Source organism: Apus apus, chromosome 2 (assembly GCF_020740795.1).
Source record: "Apus apus isolate bApuApu2 chromosome 2, bApuApu2.pri.cur, whole genome shotgun sequence".
Classification (NCBI taxonomy): Eukaryota; Metazoa; Chordata; class Aves; order Apodiformes; family Apodidae; genus Apus; species Apus apus.
The window spans coordinates 22832091-22846404 of NC_067283.1; the positions used below are offsets into that span (position 1 = coordinate 22832091).

General features: G+C 40.1%; 1 protein-coding gene across 1 annotated transcript in view; it reads left to right on the top strand.

Annotated features, from left to right (window-relative positions):
* The window catches only part of ZNF804B (zinc finger protein 804B), a 226151-nt gene that overhangs the window by 99349 nt on the left and 112488 nt on the right, over positions 1–14314 (top strand). The gene's annotated exons all lie outside the window — the stretch shown is intronic.

The window sequence follows — 14314 nt, forward strand, 5'->3', positions numbered from 1 at the left end:
TGTCCTGAGAGACAACATGTTCACAGCTTATACCTAAGGTTAGACTCAGAAGTAAATATTTAGAAAATCAAACAAAACTGGTCTGACCTTTCTGAGGCGTTACAAAGCTATGTTGTCCATTCACTGTCTACTCATTATTCCTGGGGTTTTGAACCCCTGGAAGGCAGAAGTGTTTAAAAACAAAAGCATAATTTTAGACAACTAAGTTGGAAGAATATTGTCTCACAAATGTGCAATAAAATGGAAAGACTTCTAATCTAGATGAATGGCAGCTTTGGTACCTACCAGACAATCTTTGAAAAAAAAGCAATAAAATAATGGAAAATAACTTCGGCCTATAGGTTACATTTTGCATGCTAAATAAAACTGGACAGACTATCATTCAGAAAAATGGTGCAGAAAAGATGGAGTTTCTTCTTGTTGAAGTAAGAGAGGGTATACCTTGAAGATCTTCTTTCAGATTGAGATGAAGTTGCAGGTTATAAAATGGTAACATCAGAGGCTTTCCACAGAACATGGCCCTCTGTGTCACATTTTTAACATATCAAGTTGCTACTGGACACCTTATGAAACAACAAGGAGCTTGCAAGAAACTGTATGGTGTAGCTAAGCTTTTTCAAAGTGATTAATAGATTCAAAATGCTAATCTGTAGTGTTTGACATCTGTCATAGATTGTCAAATTGGGAACCTTCTGCATAAATTAATTCAAGTCCTTAACAAGCTATCCTCGTTTTGTCAAATGTGCTTCTACCTGCTGCTATTTCTGTGTGAAGAGGAAGGTGACAAAATGTTTCAAGTTAGGTGACAAAAATATCTTTCCTACTGTTTGGCAACCTCCATGCACCTGGTCTCCATGGTGCTGTGGGACAGGAAGGCCAAGAGGCAGGCAGCTTTCATTATCAGTCTCTTCAGCATTCCTCCCTGTGCAGAGATGAGGCAACCAGAGGTTAACCAGCAAAATTTCTACTGTTAGACCAACAGCATCTCCTCAAATGCTCCTGTGTGCTCAGCTACAACTGAAGAAAAATAAGGAAAAAATAATCAGCAAAACTCTAGACACTTTGCTGTTCATGTGCAAAAGTAATTAAAGAATCTCTGCATTTCATTTTGTGCGACTTCCATAAGAGCCAAATCTTAGAAAAATTGCTTTGTTTTTAATCTCCATAGATTAACTGGAGGAAGAAGAACAGAAGGGGTTCTTGTGCTTTTTTGCTTCTTTTGCACATGCACATTGGGTATTGGGTGCACACTGCTGCTTCACAAACCATGGCCACAGACCCTTTCCTTTCTCTTCCTCTCCCCTGTCCCAGGGTCCAGAGTGGTATTTAGGAAGCAGCTGGAGCACGTAGTGAAGTCAGGGGACACCTTGGAGGAACTTACCTGAATAAGGGTCAGGGTATATGACAGCAGTTGCTCTAAACAGAGCTGTCATCTGCCATAAGCCATTTTCCTCCCCTCTAATACCAGCTTCTATGCAGTGCTACAGGAGCCTGCACAGTGATGAGCGTTGCAGGTAGTCTTCTCCAACAGGCAAAAACCCCCAGTAGGGTCTGGGGGCTGGAGCAGGTGCTGGCCCCCCTCTCCAGTCCTTAACAGCTGCCTTGCTCAGTGGCCACTCTCATGAGCAATGGCTGCAAAACTGGCCAACCTGGCCATGACAGCATTTGTCTGCTCTCAGTCCACTTTTGGGTTAAAAATTTGTACGTAATTTTTCCTCTATTTTTCTTTTTCTTTTTTTTTTTTTCCTTCTTCTTCTTTTTCATTTTTGAAGAAAACATGTTACATATTTTCTTCCTGAGATAATTCATTTACTTTTGGGGCATTTTAATAAAAGTCCAGGAAACTTAGGTGCATTCTTCAGTGTTATTAGAAAAAACTTGATGAGCTTTAAAGCAGAAATATTTTGGTTTAGGTCATTGTTAGTTATTTTTCAAATATTTTTCAAATTTCTCTCATTCATTGAAAACACGAGAAGCCACCAATGTAAAACAGATCTGTCAGCTCAACTTTGTATCCCTACTCCCTGGTAAATGCCTAAAGCTGTCTGACATGCTTCACTCCAAAAGAGGCTAAGGAACAGGTGAGAAATGAGCAGAGAAATACTGACTGGTGTCTCAGCACTGTCCCCAGTACAGAATCATGGGCACTGAGGGAAGTGGACCTGAAGGACACGGCCCCAGCAAAGAGCATCCCCCTGCAGCTATGCCGCACACTACAGCCTTCACTCTCCCAACAGGAATCCAGCCTGTGCAACAACCCTAAAGTTCAGACTGGATGTGATACATAACATCCCATCTGCCAGCAGGTTTATTACAATTATAATTATAACATGTTGTAATTACTACAAGTTCAAAGCTACTTTGTTTTGCACTCTCATTCTGCCCTTAGTCATATTACACAACTGTCAGACCACAGGGATACCTGAGGGAAAAATGCAGGATGCCTTAATGAACAGATATTTTTACTGCAACATTTGTAATACAGTAGAGTCTATGCCCCTGTCTGCTGAGCCACTACACCAGCCAGATTTAACCTGCCTTTTTTTTTTTTTCCAAGTCAGTCCCCATTAATCCATAAGTTACACATACAGTATGATGAACTCCCAACAGGAGCTGTTTCCGCTATTACTTCAGTTATGCTACAAAGTTATTCCTGTCTTCTCAAATTAAACGAAAGGATTGTATAGCCTTTTAAAGAAGAGTGGAACAAACAATTCTGTTTTGTGTGGGTGAATTTCCATGGAAGTCAGCTTACTTTGCATTGGGCTGCTTTTGGCAGTGTGTCAATGTCTGTGTGGGGAAATTGGCATATATTAACTTTCTATTCACTGGATTTCATTTATAAAAGGAAAAGGGAAGTCCAAAACCTTCTTTAAAATGTCAGGCCAGAAGGCAGACTGAAGCTGCAGAGAGGGTTTAGTTTATTTTAGAGAAGTTCTGTTACAAACTCACATTCTAGTTTGGGTTGACATAATATTGTTGTATGTTTGCACCATATGTTTATAATTTTAAACAGCTTGAGGGAAAACAAACACAAACTATGCCTCCTACTAGAGGGACCTATTGGCAATATAATCCTGGGCAGAAAATTCAGATGGTGAATTGCATCTCTCAGAACATCAATCAAACCTCATCAGCAAATAATGAGTAAGAATGCTTTTATTAACCTGAATTTAAGCCCTGATAGTGTGTAAGTTTCTTAAAAAGAATAATCCATTTGAGAAACAGGTCAACAGACAACTTGCTTGTATTTTTATCTCTAAGAGCTCATTTTCTTACTGCATTTTACACTTCTACTAAGATTTTTTTTAAGTATCATACTATACATAGTCCAGAATGAGGAAATTATTTTAATTTAAAGAGCGATATGGTATTTCACACCTTCCCAAGGAGATGAAATACCAACATTTAGTAATGGAAATATAATGAAAAAAAGGAAATGTCTTAATTCTTAGTATTGTAATATGATAGATGAGAAGAGTAATGCTTTAGCCTTGATGTCTGCCCTTCCTTCTATAATAAAACACTGTCCTCACTTCCATAGGAAATATTTATCTGAAAATGCAGAATAACCACAACGTGAGTGCTGTTTAAATTTCCATTGTCATACTGCTTTTAGAAGCTTACAAGAACCTTAAAATCTGTATCCATTTAGGTAGATACAAAGCACCACCTCCAGGCTAATGCCTGTCTCCAATCCTGGAATTAATTTTCTTTTGAGGATGATGAGTTTTGCATGGGAAAAGGGAAAAAAAACCTCACAATGCTGTTTTCATCCCCAAACTCTAAACTATCATGTGAAATTGCTCTGTTTAGAAATTACTATCCTGAGAAACAACAAGCAGTTTTTCATCTGCTCCATGTCTGTGGCCTTATCTGCAGGTGGGAGTCTTGGCCAGCCCATCTTATCCTATGTGTTACTGGTTCTCACCTGTGGAGCTGCTGTGCTTGGTCCTCACAGAAGTCATTGTTCTGGCCCACACCAGAATCACTGGGCAGCTAACTTGTATCTCTTCATTATATTAAGGCAAGTACTTCCAATATGAAACTTCTGTGGGTTTTTTTCTGATACTTTTAAGGAAAAACATGCTTTGTTGAAACACTCACACCTATAATTTTCCATCAGCTCAGAATGATGAAGATAAATGGCATTGATCTACCCATTCTTGTGAAGCTGGTACTCACAAGGACACTGTTTGCATCCCTGCCTGCCCACAAAAGCACAAGAGCTTTTGAACATTTTTTTTTTCTTTTTAAGGTCATTTAGATCTTGTCTTGCTACTAGAGTTAGTGAAGGAAATAGCTTTTTTGTTTGTAAGTCAGGTTACTGATGGATGTTTCCTGAGAGTGGGAAAACAGCTTCAGTGCAGTGGGTGCAGCAGGATTTGAGGCTGTGGGAACAGAGGAAACCTTCCTGCAGGAGGGTTTTCATTGAACTCAGATTACATTTTCAGTCAGAGAGACCAGCTTTGCCACCAATTTCTCAGCATCCTACTTTGACATTATTCATATTGCATTAGCATCTAGAAACCACACCTGGAAAAATAAACAAAATGAGCCTTTAGATAGGAAAGCACCAAGCTCCAAGGCAAGTGCTTAAATGTTTTACAGAATTGGATCCTTGTGGGGAAGCACACGTATATATATGTGTGTATATGTGTGTATATGTGTATGTATATATATATATATATACTTAGAGCTGGAAGCTTAGTCTGGCTTGAACTTGGCACTAAACAATAACTACAATTACTTACACTTGTATTTGGGAAACACATACAAATATGAGCCATACAAAATTAGGTGCTCTGCCCTCTTGAAAACCTGTTTCAAATAATATTAGCTGCTCATATTAATGGAAATCAAATGTAATAATTAGTGTTCAGAGAAAATTGTGGGAAAAATCAGAGTTACTCAGAGCATTAGTAGGGAAAAAATAAAGCTCTAAGATGGGCAAATGGCATTTGATGAATGCCACAGGCGCAACACTTTTCAATACACCTTTGCAGGGCTAACAGCAAGAAATGAGGCTCTGAGCTCAGTGAGGAGTGCCAGGCACTCTTCTAATAACAGTAATTCTGAAAGAGTAGTTGAGTATGAGCTTAGAAAGGAAAAAGGGAAATCAAGGTACTGTCTCAGTCTTGTTGAAATAAGCTTTTAACATCTTTAAATTTCTAACAAAAAAACCCCACAAAAACTAACCCTGAATTATACAGTTTTTTGCTGTATAACTTTTCCCATTCTAGACATGTCATAAATATATTGCGAAACAAGTTACGGACTTTGAAGCAAACCTGACAGTAGGTGTGGGTAATAAATCTCTATGAAAGGCCATATGTACGGGGGAAGATAATGATCCTGTAAATCTACAGTGAGGAGTGGACAACTTTTGATGGCTGTTGTGTCTTATCTATCTCCTCAACCCTGCCAATTTTCCCAGCTTTTCCTTCGTATGAGCCAGCAGAGAAGTGAGTTTTAGGGAAGGCTGGAAAGAAAGGAAGGATCCCAGAGGTAGCCTCACTGTGAGTGGCAAAGGGGATTAAAAGCATCAGGAGAACTTGGCAGTCATTAGCCATGACCTGCCTCTTGGGAACACTTACACTCAACTAGTTATGTGACCTGTGCTATCTGCATACTTGACTTTAACAGCAAATTCTGAGCGCGTGTTTATCACATATGGGGGGATTTATAGCCAGGTTTTTGCAGCATAAGCATTCCTAGCTGAAATATTTATGTTCTGACATTGTATCACAACTAATTTATTGGGAGCTGTTGCAAAGATGATAAAGAGATGTGGAGGGCAGCAACACATGTCACCTAGCAATATGGTAAATAACTTGGCTGCTTTTGGATACCATGGATGACCATATTTCTTCTTTAGATATCTAGTTATTTAAATTAATGAGCATAAAATATATATTTGCTAGTGCAGATAAACTTTCATCTAGCTGAAATTAGTATTGTCATGTATTTGAAACAGAGAAGTTGATGAAAAGCTGGGGATTGAGACAGTGTGAACTTGGGGCTGTTGCTGCCCCTCAGCTGCAGGTGAAGCACTGGGCTGCCCAGGCTCACTCTGCAGCAAGACAAGGAAGAGTTATTTTCATCATCTCCTCTGACTTTCTGCCTACTCCAGGCTTCAAATTTTCACATGATCATTCTTTCAGCAAGCCCAACATTTCCCATGGGGCTGGAGCATAGCTCTGGGCCCAGACTCAAGGCTCAGTCAGGATTACCTGGTTCCCTGCATGCGGCTCACTTGGGAAATGCTGCCGCTCCCAGTTTGTGCCTGTTGGAATAATGGGGTTTCTACTCTGTGGGTAGTTGCCTGTAGAATCTGTGCAGGCACCCCTTTTTCACTGTACAGACTGAGTATGGTCTCCTTTCTCAGACTGTTCTTGAGTAAAATTATGCATGATTTTTTTTAAAAAAATGTATTGTTATTGTCCTTGTCAAAACCAACTTCTTTCAGAAGACAACGTTTTGTTTCTCCAACTGTTTGAAAGCAGACGTTTACACAGCCATAGTGAAATGGCAAATGCAGATAAGGAAATCAGCTGGCAGGTACTTGCCATCTGCATTTAGCTGTAATATAAATGCCAATTAATACAACTCTTGACAACTTGTTAGATCTTTAATACCTGCCTGAACAATAACCAAAAACAGTCAGATGGAATTTGTCTACGACTACTTTTCAAGCTAAAATAAAGTAGTTTGTCTCTTACAGTTCATCTTTTGTAGTTCATCTCTTGCACACAGTGACTTTCAGACTATGGTTCAGGGGCCTTTGCAATTACATTGGGAAAAAGAGGTGGTTGTAAAGGACTGACAACAGGTGTCAAGCATGGAAATCTCACAGTTGAAAGGTATTGGCAGATGCTCCCCAATTTGTTCCTCTTTGCTGTCTCCTGGGATACAACACACCTTCTGCAAGTATGTGTCTGGTGTCGGAAGGATGAATGTGCTGCTACAGAGCTGATATTTCTGGCAGGAGGTGGTAGTCTTTCTGGCTACCTCTCTGCAATAACTTCACTCACAGCTTTCTCCCAGTGCTTTTTTCTACAGAGAGCACTGCTGATCCAGCAGCTTGAGAATGATGTGGGCTATCTAGGCTGCTGCAAACTCCCTCAGAAAGATATTCATACTGGGTGTAAGAGGAGAGCCTAAATAGTTCAGTGCTTCCTGGTCATGGCAGCAGGTGCTACCCCAAATCAGAGCTACTGTCCTCCAAAGTAAGGTGTAAACCACCTGTCTCTGCAGCAGCCTGGCTACTTCTATGTATGTTGCCACTTTGATCAAGCAGGTAATTTGGAAAAACAACACATGAGAACTCTGGATATTGTCCTCTGTGCTCTCAAAGACATTTTCGGTGTAATTTGGAAGCACTGGGTATATGGCCTTGTCTCAAATACAGAGAAGGGACAGGTAATTGAGATTACTAGAAAGAAAAGTGTGTGTGTTGCATTAATCTGCTTAGCCTATATAGATGCATTATCGCAGCTAAGCTTTGTCTCAAAGTGTTTAGCCCCTGGCCACACATTCGAGCATGAAACTATTCTTCTTAGCTGGAAAATCCTCTGCTAAAAACTCACTCCCTCTAAATCTGAAGTAGAGCATCAGTCATGAGTATCTCCCATGTCTGCTGTAATCATGTCTATTTAAAATCTACATGCTAAAATTAATAGATCAAGCTCAGCCTGTGACACAACCAGCAGCTAATGAGCCCATAGCATAGAGCAAGCAGGTAGACACCTTATTTTCTGTTAACTTCTGATGTCTTCTGTGGCTCGTTCATGTTTATGGCATAAGATGGAATGAACAAGTTGGCTGCATTTAGTGGCACACCATGCAGCACTCCATCCATGCTGTCAAATGTGGCATGAAACCAAGACTCTAGTTTCAGCTGGAAGAAGAAGGAAAAACAGCAGATATTCCTAAAAGAAGAGGTTGTTTGTTCATTGTTCTTTTCTTTAGAGAACAGTGGTCACACCTGAAAACTGAGACTTTGTACACTGCATACATTGTAGAAATGGTTTTCAGCTTATTAACTCCAAAGCCATCAGAATCTGTAGTTGAACTTACCAATTTAGAGATCTGGTTTTAATTACAAGCTAAGTGCATGACGGAAGTGAATGCAGAATAATATTGCAGAAGGAGGCTGCAAAAACCTTGCCTTGAAGTTATGCATTCCTTGACGATTTCTCTCATTTGCAGCTGAAGTTGCTCCCTTCCTAAGCCTGTGAAGAGTCTCAGGAATGGGGCATGACATCTGCCACTACAATATCGAGAAGACTTTACCTGCTAAAAACATGCAGGTGCTCTTGGGACCGGGTTATAGGGAAAACTGTCCTTTCCTCACTCAGGGTCACTGACAGAATAAACCAGCTGGTCCTTTCTGAGAGCTGTGCTGGCCCTGGGGACCTGGGCCACCAAAACACCCATACCACCTGCCCTCAGCTGCTCTCTGATCATGCAGGGATGGGAAGTAGTTGGGTCATGAGCAGTTTCTATCTGCTGTCCCCTACAATGTGAGCTGCCATCACTACTCCAAGGCTGGTTTTGAAAACAGTGACATGTTTAAAGAAAAGGCAGCATATTTGGGCATTTGCTTTACTTACAGAGATATGACAAAGATCACTAGAAATCACAACATTGCAATTAATCTCTGAGGAACTTTAAAATACAGTACACTAAATTAGATTCTGCAAGAGATGAATGTATAAAAAATGGAACATATGTACAAAGAATGAACAGGGAGTTCCTATAGAATATTTTTAGCAGGCAGTAAGTATCATGCATGTGTCTCTTTTCTTACTTTGTTCAGTAACTAATCTGTTCGGAGACAGCATGTATAATTTGGCTTCCTCTTGTCTCTAAACATTAATGAGATTTAGTTTTTGCAAAACTTGGCTGCAAAAGATTAAAACACTAATGACTGTTATTTGCATGCTTCTTTTTTGAAGTTTTTATTTGATATTGCACCTTGATACCAAAGCAAAAACTGTCAGTTATGCATTAATAAATGTTTCCTGTATTTGTATAAAAGAAATCTGTGGGTTACCAGTGTTGCAATAAGTTTCCTTATAAGAATATGCTCTTCAATTACAAAAAGGCAGTGTTTCATGATAGGATGATGAGGGGAGAGCATTCTCATAAGTCCTACCACAATTAGGAGTGTCTTTTTCTCCATTGTAATGAAAAAAAATACACTTTTTTTTGTCACTTCAGTAACACATAAACATAATAAAGGTTTCGTAATAATACTGTACTGAGTCCATTAAAAACTTGTGATATGTTACTAATTGTTTATGAAGGAGCTCTTGGAGAAATGCTCTGAATAGAATACTTCCCTGCTTTTCTATACTACCTGTATTTTGTTAAATAGCACATTAATATTGATTTGGAGATAAAACTCATTTTCTTGCACACAATTATATGCCTACAAGTAGATTCACCTTTTCAAATGGAAGGCTTTTAAATCTAGCAAACAGCACAAAATAAGGCAATGCTTGCAAGCTGTGGCTACTGAAATTTAAACTTCAAATAAGTATTTTTAAAATGCAAAGACAAGTACTGGTGCAGTTTCCCCAGAGAAGCACCAGATTTTCCACTGTAGATAAACTCCCAATACAAAGAAATGTAATTACAAGTGTTGGACTTTATGTAGGAATTATGGAGGCACCGGATTCTCTATTATGATGGTGTTATGCCTGATGCATAAGGTTATGCAAACAGGGCAGGTGACAAATTACTGTGGCTACGTATTTTGCATTCAAATCTATTAATTTATTCACCACAAAAACCTTATGTTCTTCAGTTCTGCTCTGCACTGTTCCTTTGTTTGAGTTCTCTAAAGTTGTTACATAAGTTTTTTGAGTTTTCCAGAATGCAGTGGACTAAGTAGTATCCCCAGCAGAGCAATAGACATGCCTGGGGAATATTGTAAGGCAGCTGCTCTTCAGCAGTCAGTGGGTCTTCTATTTGGTTTACTACGTAGTGCTCCTGTTTTATATTCCATGGGAGTAGATCTACTCAAAGTTGAAGAACAGCTAGCTGTTTTTCTTCAAACCAATCTAAGTGCCATTCTCTAGTGTGATGAGTGGCAGTCTGAATGTCCCTGACTGGCTGCATTAGGAGTGCCCTGGCATGAGCAACAAGGCAAGAGAGCTGGTGGTGGCTGCATTCAGCTTTGAAAATAAATACACACCAGAGCAACTGGGAAATTGAATGCCTGGTTAGACATCCTTCAGCTCATTAAACATCTCAGTGACTAATGGTGTATGTGAGATGGTATATATGCTCTTTTAATTTTTTTCCCCAGAAATTGTCAATTTTATCAAGTTCATTACAAGAAGAAAGAATATGAGTAACTAATAAATAACCCTTAAACATAAGCAAGGGATAAAGGATGCAGTAATAGCTTAGCATAGATAAACTGGCATAACACAGCTGTACATTTGTTGGTCTCATTAGATACTTAATTTGGCTAGTCTTGTGTGATTGCAGAGAATAGCTGGTTGCTCCTGAAAAGTTGAAGGACTCTTAAATATTGCCTCATTGAGAGATAAAGTACACAGGTACAGGTACAAAAGCTAAGGTTGAATGCTCTGCAGTTTAATCAAATAATTGCCCTTCCCTTTGCTGTCTCCAGGCCTGAATTACACCTGGGATCTGCTACATCCACTGCAGACAGGGAAAAGTTGCACCACTCTGTTTGTCCTGATCATGCCTGGGTCCCCTCAGGCTGCCAGCAGGATTTCTACTCAGCCTCCCATCTCCCGTGCTGGGTGCCCTGGCTTGCTGCCCCCGAGCTCCTGCCTGCACTGTGACGCGGGGACAGAGGCAGCAGTCACAGCTGGAGTTGATAGTGTCCATGTCGTCCAGAAAAAGTGTGTGTGGGAGCATTGGACACAACCCAAGGAGTCTCATACTAGTTTTTCCAAGGAAAAATATCTAAGTTCTTTCTGGGGAGTAAAAGAACTTCCTTTCCTAGCAGAAAACTTTAAATGAACACAGAAGAGCAAGGAGTGAAAACACCCCTAAAAAACAGAATCTGTGAATCTGTGAATGAATGGTCTATTAGAATGTTCTGTTCATTCTCTATTATTTCACAAGTGCTACTTACATGTTTCAAGAAATGTCAATCGATATTTCAATAGATCAGGTCTTGGCTATGTGTGATTCCTTTTTATGCCAGTCGTTCCTGGCATATCCATCATCGATAGATCACTGTATCATCAGTGCCTGTGATTCCATGTGTGTGGAAATGTCAGATTCATAAAATACTATGCTAAACCTGAATTAATAAATCAATTACAAAGGAGTTTCATTAAGCTCACAGTCTTAAAGGAATGAAAAATCTTTAGAGGATCCATAAATAATGTAAAACTAATTTAAAATATTTGTATGAAAGGCAATTAAAAGTGATCAGTATTTCTTCATGACAGTCCGAACAGATTTGTAGAAAACTGAGAAGTATGTACTTCCTTTTTTTTTTTTTTTTTTTTTTTTAACCTCATATAAAAAGCATTTATTTCTGTTTGAAAACAACACTCTTCATTGGCCAGACAGAGTAGCTTCAAGTAGTTGTTGGCAGGACTGAAAGAGAAGTTCAGAAAGAAAGTGGTGTGGTGTTACCTAGTTGGCCAGGGCTGCTGAAGTAAAAATATTCCATTGTCCTTTCATACCACCTGCAGAGTGCAGGAGCTATTGACAGCTCTGTGCAGCTGCCCAGCACTGAGATGGGGAGAATCATGATCAGAGACATGTATGTGCTTGAGGATTTGCCAACCTGCATGAGCTGTAGCCTGTCCTCTGAGAACATCCCAGGTTATAATTTTTTTTTGCCAGTTTCTGTTGAGTCTGTCAGAGCAAAAGGATCTTTTCTCAGCTTTGCTGGGTCTTTACCGCATCTAGTATCCTCAAGGCATTTGGGCGAGTACCAACACCTCCTTGTAAGCTGTATCCTAGGCAGTTGTCTCAGGGGCCACACTACATCTTGAAAACTGCTCCCATGGTGATCCAGTGAAGACTCATCATGAGCTGCTTTCCTCAGACTGGAGAGGACATAACTGGAGAGAGGCCCTGTGCTGACAGTGCCTGGTCAGCTGCTCCCTGTGCCCCTTTCATTATGCTCTGGGTGAGCATCTGAATTTGGCCCTGTAAATGTAGCTTTCTATATCACATATTTTAGAGTAATGCATTATAATTCTTGCAGCTGTTGATGTATAGCTAAAGCCTGGTAATGCATATTTGTAGATAAAAGGATGCAACTTGTTCACACTGCAGGATGTACCATATGCCACAGTCCTGCACTGGGAAGAAAAAGACTTGCTGACCTGATGCTCTGGGTTTGTTGCATCTCAGCTGTGTGGTTCACTTTTATTACATCTAAGGGATTAGGTTAGAGTCAGACTGTAATCTTGGCCATGCCATCCACCGTCAGTTACACAAAAGTAAGTGGGCCCAAGAAATTTTTATTTCATTAATCTGTATTGTAAGGCATTCCACTGCAAGCAGCTCTGAATGTAGCAGTGACCCCTTTACTGCTTTCAAAATGAAAGATCTCTCAAGCCATAATGTTTTTTATTTTGTTTTGTTTTTTTAGGAAAGAAAAAAACAACACAAATATAGAGCTGAAAGGAGATTCCCTAAGCACAGTCAGTGTCTCCTGTGCTCATTTCCTCTCTTTTCCATTTTGGGCACAAAATATAAAGTATATCTTTGCTGTGTATAGTTAATGTCATGGAACTGTGATCTTGGCGTGACACAAGCTGTAACGCTGAAGGTAAGAAGAAATCATGATTGCTCAGCAATTTACATGGGAGGATGAAGGGGAAAGGCATTTTAAATTAATAGTTCTAAGGCCTTGATGCTGCCCTGCCACATTTCATAAATCTTTTCTGAGAAATATCTCCTGTGAAAGGGACTTCACAGTGGCTTAGGAAATACCAAACAGGTGCCTTTTTCAGGAGAAAACTGGTTTTACATTTGGCTTCAGAATGCACCCTATGGAAGAAAGCAGCGTTTCAGTTTATAGAGTAGTACCAAATGTCTAGTGACTGCAAAGAAGAGTCCTTCTCAAAGCCATTTATCTTTGTAAAAGCACCTGTCCCCTTTGATAAAAGGTAGAGCTCTCTTCACCATGCTTGACTGTTGCAGTGGAGGGCTGTCTGAAGGCTGATCCTACACCAGCAAGGTAGAAATGACCCTCGCTGTCTCACAGCCAAGATGCCAGCTCAGACCCCAGCTCTCCATGACCCCAGTGCACGAAGGGCTCTGCCTTTATGGAGAGCTGCAGAGCTCTCCACAGCTGTGTCCTCCAAAATTCATTACTTCAGACAAGCACCTGAAGTTGTCCTTTAAAACAACTGGGAAGCAGAATTAGGTACTTCTAAAGCTCAAGGAACATAGCACGGGTGGGAAATCCCCATGTGCATGGTATTTGCAGCACTGTTCTTGCATTTGGAACATTTCAGCAGTAGCACTGCTGGCAGCAAGCAGTGCTTCTTCCTGACGTTTGCCTCCTCACAAGGCTTTCTGCATCTTATGGCAGAGCTGGTAAAATGCAACTGACAGCATCTGTTTTAGGTAGTGGTAACCTCACAAGTTATGTATGTTCCTCTCAAAGATTTCAGTGATGGAGCCGATCAGTCTTCACGCAAACTGGTTGCAGTAATTGGTATTTATGGCACAGTATTTAGTACATTGTGAGAGAAGGATAGATGACCTGCCTTAATATATTCAGTAGCTGTTTATGTTCCTTATAGTGCTGCTTCCAATGCTTAAAAAGCTTTTACCTCACATTGCCTGTTACAGGATACTAAAAACATTTAAGCTACAGCAGAAGTGACTCCCTTATGACAGTTATTTCCCAAAAAATAATTCCTTATGCCTCCCTCATGACTGTCATTTGCTACAAAATCATTTCCACTATGATCTGTACAGAGCCATTAATGCATCTTCTGACTAAACGTAACCACTGCTTAGCACTAGAATCCTAAAAAGATAAGAGAGGAAAAAAAAACATGAAAAAAATTGAACCATGTGTCCACAGGCAAAGACACATGGAAGGGACTGGAAATGGAGGGCAAACTTTCCCCTGAACTGGCAGGGCTGGCAGCAGCTGTGCATAGGGTCCCAGTACAGGAACCAGGTGCCAACTAAGCAAATAATGAATAACCCTTCTGTTTCTTTCAAACAGTCCTAGAGTTTACCATGTTATAGGAAGGTTTAACATGCCATAGAGAGAGAAATATAGTCTGGTGGATATATGACAGACTCTATCCATCCCAGAGAGCTTGAAAACATGACTCAG